Here is an 11149-nt window from a genome sequence, read left to right as displayed (position 1 = left end):
ACACCTCTCTGAGGTGTAACCTCAAGTTAAGCATGTTCACAAGCTTTTGCAAGAAGGGTCTGATGCTGTGAATATGTGCAAGAAATCTGTTTAGTACCTCCTCAGTTTACTTCAATCAGAAACCATGTTAAAAAGTCTATTGCTGTAGAATTATACTGTTAGCTGTATAAAAAATAACATTTTCTTGAAAAAAAATCCTGTTGTTTTAGCAGATTCTTTTTCTTTGACAGAAAATGTATTGATCTGATCCTGGGAAAGTGAATGTAGTGCTCAACAGAACAGTCCTGCCATATAATTTTGATGTTCATAAGGTTGTGTCATATTTCATATGAAAAGACTCTGTCAACTTCCACTGACTGTTGAATCTTAAAATGATTCATCCACACAAATATATTTTTCAGGAAAGCTTCTGAAGCAGAAAACTGATTTAATTGCAAAATAACGATTTAATTAAGCATATGTTTATTGTAGAAGTATGTACATCTCTATATATGTTTATTTTCTCTTTTTTTTGTGGCTCCTATGGAAATACAATGTTTAACATAATATGGAAATGGAAATTCATTGGAAAGAATGTATTTTGAAGAATAAACTTGTAAAAGCGTATATTTCTGTATTGTAACTTTACTGTTTACTTATAACTAAAGAAATAATGAAAGTTAATGCGTGAAATAGTTATAATTGTCAACATTTCTCACTTCTGAATCATTCAAACTTTATATTTCCAATAATATCAGTCCAAGTTTTATATTCAGTTTTTCATCTCAGTATACCTGAATGGTTTTGCCAGCCAGATTTCCCATGTACCAATCTAAAAATTGATTTCTATTCCTGCCTTTTACAATATCTCTTGCTCTTCATGGGAGGAACCATGTATAATAAACTAGGAGGGAAGAGACTGGCAGCAAATTAAGCTTTTCCAGTTAGTTCCCTGAAGTTAGAGGTTTCAACCTCAAGACATAATTACAGGTAAGGATGGCTGTGTTGAGGTTGGTGTTACACCATTGGCTTCAGTGGGGACACATTTCTTCCTCAAATGTTTATTAATTTCAGTAATGTTTTAAAGTATTTGTGTGATTAGATGTTTGCAGACATGCACACACAAGAGGTTCCTCCCAATCATGTTTAGTATGGAAGAATGCATGCTATGGCCAAAGTAAGAGTGCATGAAGATGGTGTCATTTGGTTGGTTTTGTATTTCTAAATACAGATATAACTTGCAATGAAATTTTCACCTTTTTTCTGTTGTCACTCAGATTAAAAAAAAAAATCAAATAAAACCTTTTTCATAAAGAAAAAGACTCCCCAGCTTGTCTCTGGCAGTCAATATCTGTTGTCTCTGTTGTCAGGACCACTCTCTCACTCATGTGTGATGTATCTTCCCATGAAGCTTGATAGGAGCTAAACATAGAAACTAAATAATTTAGTCCTATATCAGTCAGTATTTCAGAAACTTATGGTCAAATTTACTATTAAGTGTTACAAAGGCCATTGTTGCATAAAGCCACAATTTCTCTAGTATAGATATATTGCTATTTTAAAATCTTTTAGCCATTAAGCTGAGCTTACAATTTGGTGACCTGCTGCATGTTCACATGTAGTATTCAATTTGAAAGCTGGGCAGAGTAGAGGTGAGTGTAATTCAAATGTGCCAATGCAAGTGAGACCAATTTGGAAAACTGTACCTAGAAAAACCAAAATCATAGAATAACCCAGTTTGGGAGTGACCTCAAGAATGTAGGCATGTTTTTATATCTGCTCTTAAAGAACAAAAGAAGGCCCAGCACAGGTATTCTATGTCACTAAAATATCTTGACATTGTTAAATTGGATTTAAAGTGGTGTAAAGACCTTGAAACAGTCTGATTGACTTCACCTTTGCTGACACTGACAATGACACTGAGCTATGGATTTTCAAAATGAAGCACCATAAACCTCTGCAAAGCATGAAGACCTGAAAATTTCAGCAGACATTTTCCATGAAATGTCTGCAGATGGAGACAAAAAATATCCTGTAGGTATTGGTGCACAGACAGTCTGATGCTGCTGCAGTAGCTGGATGAAACCAGACCCATCACATTGATATGGATTCTAATCAATAATAAGATGGAGTAGAGAAATATATCCCAATATTAACTGAGCCCTTCACTGTAAAATTTTGGTTGCCATTTAGAGTCCATGATAAAGAATTTCAGTTCTCAGATGCAAAAACCTTTCAAGAGAGTGATGCTACAAATTACACACCTCAGAAGCACTGACCTAAAAAAGGGTACTTCCTCCCTAGATGTAACTTGTGAGGTTTCTTCCTTATCTAAGGGCTACTTCCCCTTCCATCATTCTAACTAGCGCCGAGGCAAAGTGCTGAGCTGCCCAAGAGAAAGACCATAGCTTTTTGCTGAGTGCAGTTGTTCTAAGCAGCTTGGACATCTTCTGGTCCTGTTGAGTAGTTAAATGTTGTCTCCACAGACCTGCTAGGTCATGGATGCTCTTTGACTGTGTTCTTTTACTTTCAGTCACTAAATCAGTTAAAAGAAAGAATGATATAACAGTGTCCTAAGATCACTATTTCAAGTGGGCAATTGCTGCTGTAGTTGTCATAGGGATACTGAATGAATGCAGATGAGGTAGGAGATATCCAGAAGGCTCTGTGAGCATGAGTTTTCCTTCAGCAGCCCAGTGTGACCAAAAGATGGGAAATTTTTGCACTTCCATAATGCTGGGCTGAAATGGCCATCTGGCTGTCAATGTGCTCCTTTGGCCAGAGATGTGGTCACCTTGCTCACCATTAAAAGTGGAACTTGGCCTCTTAGGTGATTTTGAAAACATTACCACAAGTTTCCTAGGAGCAATACTTAGGAACAGCTACTTGCTGTGAAGACTAAAATACCACCAATACTGCATTCATAATAAATCCACCAAGGAGAAGTGTGGAAGCTGCATACATATGAGACCAAGTGGTGTACTTGGGGACTGATAGAATCTAATTTTAATAAACGAATATTTGGAGAGGAATAGCTGCTCAACAGAGGAAGGAGCTATTATATAGAAGGTGTTCAATACTATGACAGAGACAAACAATCTTTCCATGGATAAGAACTGATAAGTGAGCTGCCTCTCAGTTCAACTTATTGATGACAAGGGGTGAAAGTGGTCAGCTGCATGGACAGTGGTGATTATTTTTAGTGTAGCTGTGTATTTTCTTCTATTCCAAACAGGACTGAATCAAGGCACTAATTATTATGAAAATAGCCTGTAAATGCAATGACTTACTCATCAGAAAACACTAATGAACTTACATGATAACTTGGTGACACACACTGGCGCTCACAAACTCTACCTTTGGAGCACAATTTGCTCCCCACCTGCTCATGGAAAGACATGGATCTTGCAGCCTTAGGCTCCTCAGATTTATGCTTTCCACTGGAAGCCTGAAAAAGGCTGATGACATTTATGATGACAAGAATCAACTCTGCCCTCATGTGCATATTCACAGTTGTATGTAAGGTCTGAATTTAGCACTAAATTATTTGGTTAAAAATACACAAGTAAGTATAGACTCAGATTGTACATTTTTTTTACATGGACATGTGTCTTAATTATTATGGCATGACTAGAGCCTTGGCTATTCTGAATGGATGTATTTCAGTTGTCTCCAGAGAAATTGTAGAGTGGTTTGCTTCAGGTCACTCAAACTATCAGCTCAGACTTTCAGCCCCTAAAATGCAAATTTGTGCTGGGAAAAAAAACACTCAGGCTGGGTGTATGCTGCAAATCTAATATTGTTTCAAAGTGGTGTTATCCCAAGCACTGTCTATTGGATGTATTATCAGAGTAAGATACTCTTGAAAGGATTATCTCTAAATGGTATACCCAAGTTTGAGCAAGGATAATTAATTTGAAAAAATAAAAGGTATGAATGGGATTTTATGAGAACAAATGTGAACATTCTCCTACTAAATGGAATTAATTAGCAGCCAAGGGGTAATCAGAAGACATGTGGTTCACTGATACTTAAATACACAAAATCTAAGATGTCTTGCTTAAGAGTGAACTAGATGGCAGTAGTTTCTATATTCCCACTCACCAAGATATTGTCTGTCCTTCCTACACAGCACCTCTAAGCTTAAAGCTCTGCAACTTCTAAAATGTCCTCCCCTTCCTCATTTTTAGGTTTTTTATGGTATTATTAACACTATGAATTAGAACCTTTCAAAGTTGTCTGATGGAGGTTAATTAATCCCTTTTAAACCACTCAAGACTTAATTGAAATAAACAAACATTATCATATCTATCTTCCAGCAGAAGGAGATGAAGCACAGAAAAGTTAAGTTGCTTCTAAAGTCATAAAACAAGTCAGTAGGCAAATCAGGAGAGGTAAGCAGCCCTGGACTTCTAGACTCCCACTGTAATGATTACATTAGCCAGACTTCCTAGAACCAGTATGTCTGAATGAGGTAATTTTATTCAAAAGAGTTCTCAATTATATTCATATTTAGGCTTCATTCCTATATTGCTGTAGCCAGTGGGAAAACAGCAGCAGAAGATTTTGGTGCTAATGTATCCTTTTCAGTGAAAGGGAAGACTGCTGTGAGACAGTGTGGATGAAATAATTTTCCTAACGGGGTATTTTTTAAATGTTAGCAGGTGTTAGTATTATAAACTTGCAAGAAAGGCCAGGTGCTGTATTCTGGTCTGATCTCACCTTCCTTGTAAACGAGTCTTTTACACAGCTCTGATTTCCATGGTTGGGCACAGCCGACACATCCACGGACATGGATAACAGGAAAGGATGGGTAATACTGGATGCAAGAGGGGTCACTCGGCCCATCCTTGCTGTTGCTGCAGTCCCTCCCATGCTTTCCAGTGCTTGGTGACAGGGAAGGGAAGCCAGATGGGTCATGGAGGAGAGCTGCTGTCATGCATGGGTGGTGATGCAGCTCCTGCCTGGGGACTGATGGAGGGGGGAAGGACCCCAAGATCTGGTGGCTGTTGCAAGTGACCCCAGCCAGCAGCAAGCAGGGTATGCTGCAGGTTCTTCAGGGACAGTGGCCTCTGCAGGATTTATGCGGAGTACCTAGCCTCAAAGCAACCCTTGGGGCTGCACAATGGACTGAAATAACATTGGCAACAGTTTTCTGAGAGATGCTGAACATACCCTCCATCACCCCAAGGAGCAAAACCATACTGGGGCAGGTCTACCAGGCCTTCCTCCTGCTCTCTCCCTGAGGCAATGGGATAACCATCTGTGTATCACTCTGATATGTCAGCACTAAACACCCAGTTTGTACATGACACACTTTATCTGCCAGTCTGTACACAGCCTATTGACACATGACAGTGGCAGCAGGACCTCAGCGATTTTCCTGATTTCTCCTGTTTTCCTGGTTTCCACTGGCACAAGAGAAATGGATCATTGCTAGGCAACTTCTTACAGAGTGACTGGACCAGCAGTGGAAGGAGAAAGAGCTCACATTTAATTTCTGCTTGAAAAATATAAGTGATGAAAAGGCCTTATGCTAAACGTCTGTGATGGTAGATTTCTACCCTGCTGGGAGTACTTTAGACCAGACAATTGAATAACTCTTACTATTAAGAGTAGATTTAAAATTTCCTAATCAATGCAATCATACACAAAAATATTTCAGTGTAGCTGTAATCCTCATTAGCACACACCATGCCTAATTTCACCTGCAATTACCTGGATAGACCATGTAATTATGCTACATAATTACTTGTGCATTTTACAAATGAAGTTGTGTGTCTGCAGCTCAAGATGATGCAGGTCTTTCATGTCAGCCAAAGTCTTCTGGTGCATTTTCCACCATACACATGTTCTTGTTATTTAAAAGCAAGGGCCAGAAGTTGAAAAATGTCAACCAAGAGTGCAAGAAAAAAAATAAACTTTTTGGTTGAGGCAGTGAATTTTGCTTTAGGAAGTTAGGATCAATTGATGGAATTTATTGGCAGAAGCTTGTTTAGAATCTGTAAACTATTATAAATTAAACCTCTTATGGCTGGTATCTATCAAACCTCTCAATATGCTCTAGGGTCTCTCTGAAGGCATAAAGAGATGTACAAATAGGAAATTCCCAGGCAGGAAATAATGCCAGGCCAGGTTCTCAACTGTATCTAAATCTACTCTGCAGAAAATAGCAGGAATTACACTGGCGTCAGTTATAACTCCCAAATACATTGTGATAATCTGTTTCAGTCTCCACATAGGTTTTACAATACAGCCCTTATCATAGTTTACACTATGGAAAAGCAAGACTACCTCTAGAGGCCAGCTGTGTCAATTCTGGCTGCTGGACTCCTGCCCAAAATGTATAGGCAGTGCACAGATATCACCCATAAAGACAAAAGGCCTGATAGACCATTGCCTTGTATCTTATCCTGACCTCTAATTGTATTTGTTCAAACAGAAGTGGCTATAAAATACCACAGGTCTGATTGCATTGGTCTGCAGTCCCATGTAGGGAGTGGGAGGAGAGCCTTACAACTGACTGGTGCTGCATTAATTTTTCATTAAAAAAAAAAAAAAAGAATAAGATCTCAAAGAGAACTATATTTAAAATGTATTTCATATTACCTCACTCAAAACATTTTATTCTGGGTTAGCATATTTTAATAATTTTATTGTTTCTTCAAGAAGAAGAAAACAGTTTTATAACAAAAGCAGTTAGAAAAAAGAATTCAACTGGAATAAAACCTGCCAAGAAGAAATGTAGTCATTCAGTAATGCAGTGAAACAAAGTCAAATTCATACCATGTTTTCCTCATCCCAATCACAAAGTATGTGCCAAAACAAATTTAGGTGATTAATATGCTCACCAGTAGTGCCAGGTCAGCTTTATTTTTAGTAAGTAACATAGCCCTTAATTTCCTACAAAACAAAGCCTGTTGCAGGAAGTGCAAGCTCAGCCCTAAACACATGGGACAAAAGGTAAGGTAAATGGAGAGGGAAGCCACCTACAGAGCTCTAATCCCAACTACTGGCTCAGCCTTTAGAAAGTTACACAGTTCGAACGGGTGCACTTTCCCTGGAAGGTGTGAGTAGCCCAGCTGTTCCTTGTGTACCTTCCAACGGTTGCAGGTAGCTGTATCTTGCTCTCTCTTGGGGGTGAGGATATTTGGACAAGATAAAGAGAGAACATATGCAAAGAGACAGAAATTGCAATACCTTTTCTATGTAGTGTGACCATTAATGTCAGTCTAGAAATCTTAATATTTGGCTTTGTGTATGGGCTCTTGGTAGCCCATTAAAGAAGAATGAAGAAAGGTGAACCACCATCATTAGTTTTCTCTTGGGTGCTAAATCAGACCAGAGTCAGCTGAAACCAAAACTTCTTTTATTAAAAGGAGATTTGTGAGTCTTAACCCCAGTGCTAGTCAGTACATTTTCAAAAATATTGGTAACATATTTGTAGAGACAGAAAAATCTAAGGTAAACTATTTTGCCAATTTTTTGTGAACATATATTTACTTATGCTTCAGAATTCCTGTGTAATTTTGCTCCTAATTTTGATTACAATTTACTTTTTTTCTTTAATAGCCAAAGCTGATATTTAAAAAGGCATTTGGAGTGTTTACTTCTTAAACAGCTTTTAAAACATATCCAAGGTCCTGTTTTTTCATGTAGAAATAAGAGTTTTCAGTATTGTACTAGAAAAAGTTTACTGGATTTAAAATTTAAATATCCTGTCACTAAATCTTTGGCAAAGTGACAAGATCTTTTTCATGCAGTAATTTAAATTTGTAGATCTCAAAGCCCTTGAAGAAAGGGGCTGTAATCATCAGCACTGATGATCACTGCTGATGGGGAACCTCAGGAGATAAAGGGATTCAGTGAAGGTCATCCAGCATGCCAAGACCTGAACTGCACCCTGCTCTGCTTGGAGCTAGGCCAGCACTCGATCCCATGGGTGCTGCTGTCCTGCTGCTTTCACAAGTTGATATATATATTTTTTGCTTCAGATAGTTTGGAGCTAAGAGTGCAGCATTCAGTCAGAGTGCATGCACATCCTCCCCACCCTGTCCCATGCTGTCTTTTTTCCTCTCCTCCCACAATTAATGTGTCTGTGATAATGTTTTTTCCAAGGATTTGCTGGAAGCAGTGATGATAATGGGAAAGTATTCCAAAGACTGTAATAAACAAAAGTCATCATTTGTGTTTAACTGATGTATTTATCACCTTGCTTTTCATAAAAATCCTTGTGTTCAGCTCTTTTCTATCATGGGCAAACAGGTCATACCATCTCTTTTATAAATGCATCACTTTACCAAATAGTTCTCCTTCCCTCATCTTACTCCTGGAAGGTTCCTCCAGAGCCTTTCTGATGCAGGAGGTACAAACTGTCTGTTGTCAGCTTACTCATAGCTGACAAAAATCCAAAACTAGACATTGTGTTTCCATGCCAGCATTGCCCTTTGGGTTAAACATGCTCCTAAGTTTTATGTATCTCTGAGTGTATGCTCCCCACAAGCCTAAATTTGCTATACTGGGCAAGAGAATATATATATAATGTGTTAGTCTAATGAATGAAGGGCAAAACCCCAATTTCCTTCTGCTCCCTTTATCTCTAGCTAAATACTATTTAGATGGCTTAAGTAAGATATACATTATATAGTGGTGGCTCTGTTGTGCTGTGCATGGACTGCTTAGATCTCCATGGGAGATGGCAAAAGGCAGATCTTGCAGGAGTTTGCAATTACCATGATTGCCATCCTACTCTCTGATTAGGATTTTTCCCAGGCTGAATCAATGTCCTTCCTACACCACCCTGACATAAGCATAGATCCCTGTGTCCCCTGGATTGCCCTCTGTGGGTCCTCACAGTAGTTAAATGTCACAGCCCCCTTTATATGCTGCTCAGTGGAGGCTCTCTGAAGCTAAGTTGGAGATCCTGCTGCCTTGAGACATGCTTCAGATTCATTCTGAGAATAATCTCCAGTCATTTCGCTCTCCTTTTTCTTTGGATGACCTAAGAGCCTCTGAAGCTCTCTGCTATAGAATTTCTTACAAATTCAGTATATCTTATTAGATATAGTATTTTCTTTGAGAAATTTGCTTTTGAAGTTATTTGTTTTCTGTCTATGCCTTCGATGGATTTCTAGCTCTCTTTCTTCTCCTGTGCTGAGATAGAAGTAAATTTTGCCCTGAGTATCTGCAATTCTGCATTGGAGAACTGTGTACTTTTTCCTGACCAAATTCTATGCAAACAGGTGAATATATATATCCCTTATTTCTTATTCCACTGGACATTTCCTTGACATTGCAATGCTGATGATTTGCTTTACTTCTTGTATTCCTTCTGCCTTCTAATATCATGTCTGAGTTGCAAGGGAAGGAGTCTCCAGTCGGCTCTTTGAAACAACTGGCCATTCGCCTCATGGTTTTGCTGAGCTCTCCTCCCATTTTCTTTGTACACTTTTTGGACTCCAACATCAATTCAGTTTGGATACTACAAAACACAGGTATTGAACTATAGAGTCCATGACTATATGAGCTCTGCCCCAGCAATTTGTAAAGAAGCTACAGATAAACAGAAAATTTTGCTAAATTAGGATTTGCTAAAGTGAAATTCAGGATTCACAAAATGGTGAATCACAGGAGAACATAGATAGGCCTGCCATCTTGTTCTAAAGAGGCTGGGAATTATTAAAGAGCAAATGTATTTTGGATTTTTTTATGTTTTCCAACATAAATTCCTTGCACCTAATATAAAAATCCAAGCCATCAATTGTCTAACCCGTCATCAAATCCTTGGTAGAAGACGGAGATTGCTTTTGCTCTTTCTTTTCAATTTATTGTCTAGCAGCATCGCTAAGAGGAAGAATGAAAAAGGAAAAAAGGGAAAAAGGAAAAATACATGTTAGAAGCAATTCCAATAAAAAAAGTTTCTGGAAAGCCACACTGCTGTAATGATAAGGCTATCAATCTGAGGTAGGATCTATCTAATATTATATTGATATCTGTGGTGTAGGTATCTCAGCTGCAGGTATCCACAGCTTAACAAGTCATTCTCTGAGTCCACAGAAAGCAAAACAAGGACATTGAGGCTGTGATGCATTGCATCTACTGTAGGTCTAAAATCAGTGATATAAATCACGTATTGTGAAGGAATCACCTGATTCCTTCCACTGACTCTAAAGAAAAACTAGTCTAGATGTAGGGATCTATACCTTGTAGGCCTTTGAAGATACATGGAGTGGGTGTCAGATCAGACTCACAGTGTGTTTAAGTACAAGGAGATTCAAACAGAAAATCGGGGGGGGCAAGAAAAGCAATCAAATACAGGCAAGAAATGTTAGAACAGGTAGCTGAAGACATTATCAGGTTGGTAACAGATTAGTCAGAAAAAACACAGAAGTTGCAATGTATTGCAGCTTGGACCATCTGATCTTATAAAATGAGTATGATGGACGCACCGAAGAGACAGAAGAACAGTGTTAGTGAAAGACTACAAAACAAGCATCTCCCTAATTTAGTCCATATCCATACATTCCTTCATACCTGCAGCCATATTTTTACCTCGTTGTTAGTGTGTTTGGCAAGAATTAACTAAAGTTTGAATTTGATCTTTTAGGACAAAATTTTGCATCTCCAGTGAATCCACAGTATCTTCAGCTGATCCAATGTAAGTTAAACCACCTCACATCTAGATGGATTTAAAATGTTATGATGTTAGTGAAGGCACAGTTTTTGATCTGTGTAAATCCCCATGGTCAATTTTTGTCTTGACATAGGTTATTTTCTCATTTATTCTCCAAAAGTGGTTCTGCTTCTCTTAGGGTGATGGCACCAGAGAGGTCCCTTTGGAAGGGAGACCAGCGAGAAGCTGTTGAGGTATGTGTCACATGGTCATAAAGTTCACCACTGAATTTAGCCCTGAGTCTGAAAAAATAAATGGGTTATTAATTAGGGAACTGTCTTGCAATTTACTATTTCATAGATAATAACCTTAGCAGAATTCTGAAAATATTAATGCAAACTACCAGATTGTTTTAAAATGTTTTCAGATCATCTGCACAGATGTCATGTGACACACAAGTACAGGGAAGCTTGAATTTATCTTAAGAGATTTAACTTGTTTTTGCCCAAAAACTAGAAGTAGTCACAATTTTAGTCAAGATTTTCTTCCATAAAATAA

The sequence above is a fragment of the Vidua macroura genome, chromosome 2, assembly GCF_024509145.1.
Source record: "Vidua macroura isolate BioBank_ID:100142 chromosome 2, ASM2450914v1, whole genome shotgun sequence".
NCBI classification, from domain to species: Eukaryota; Metazoa; Chordata; class Aves; order Passeriformes; family Viduidae; genus Vidua; species Vidua macroura.
The sequence above is the reverse complement of the archived record's forward strand: the minus strand, read 5'-3'. Positions refer to the sequence as shown.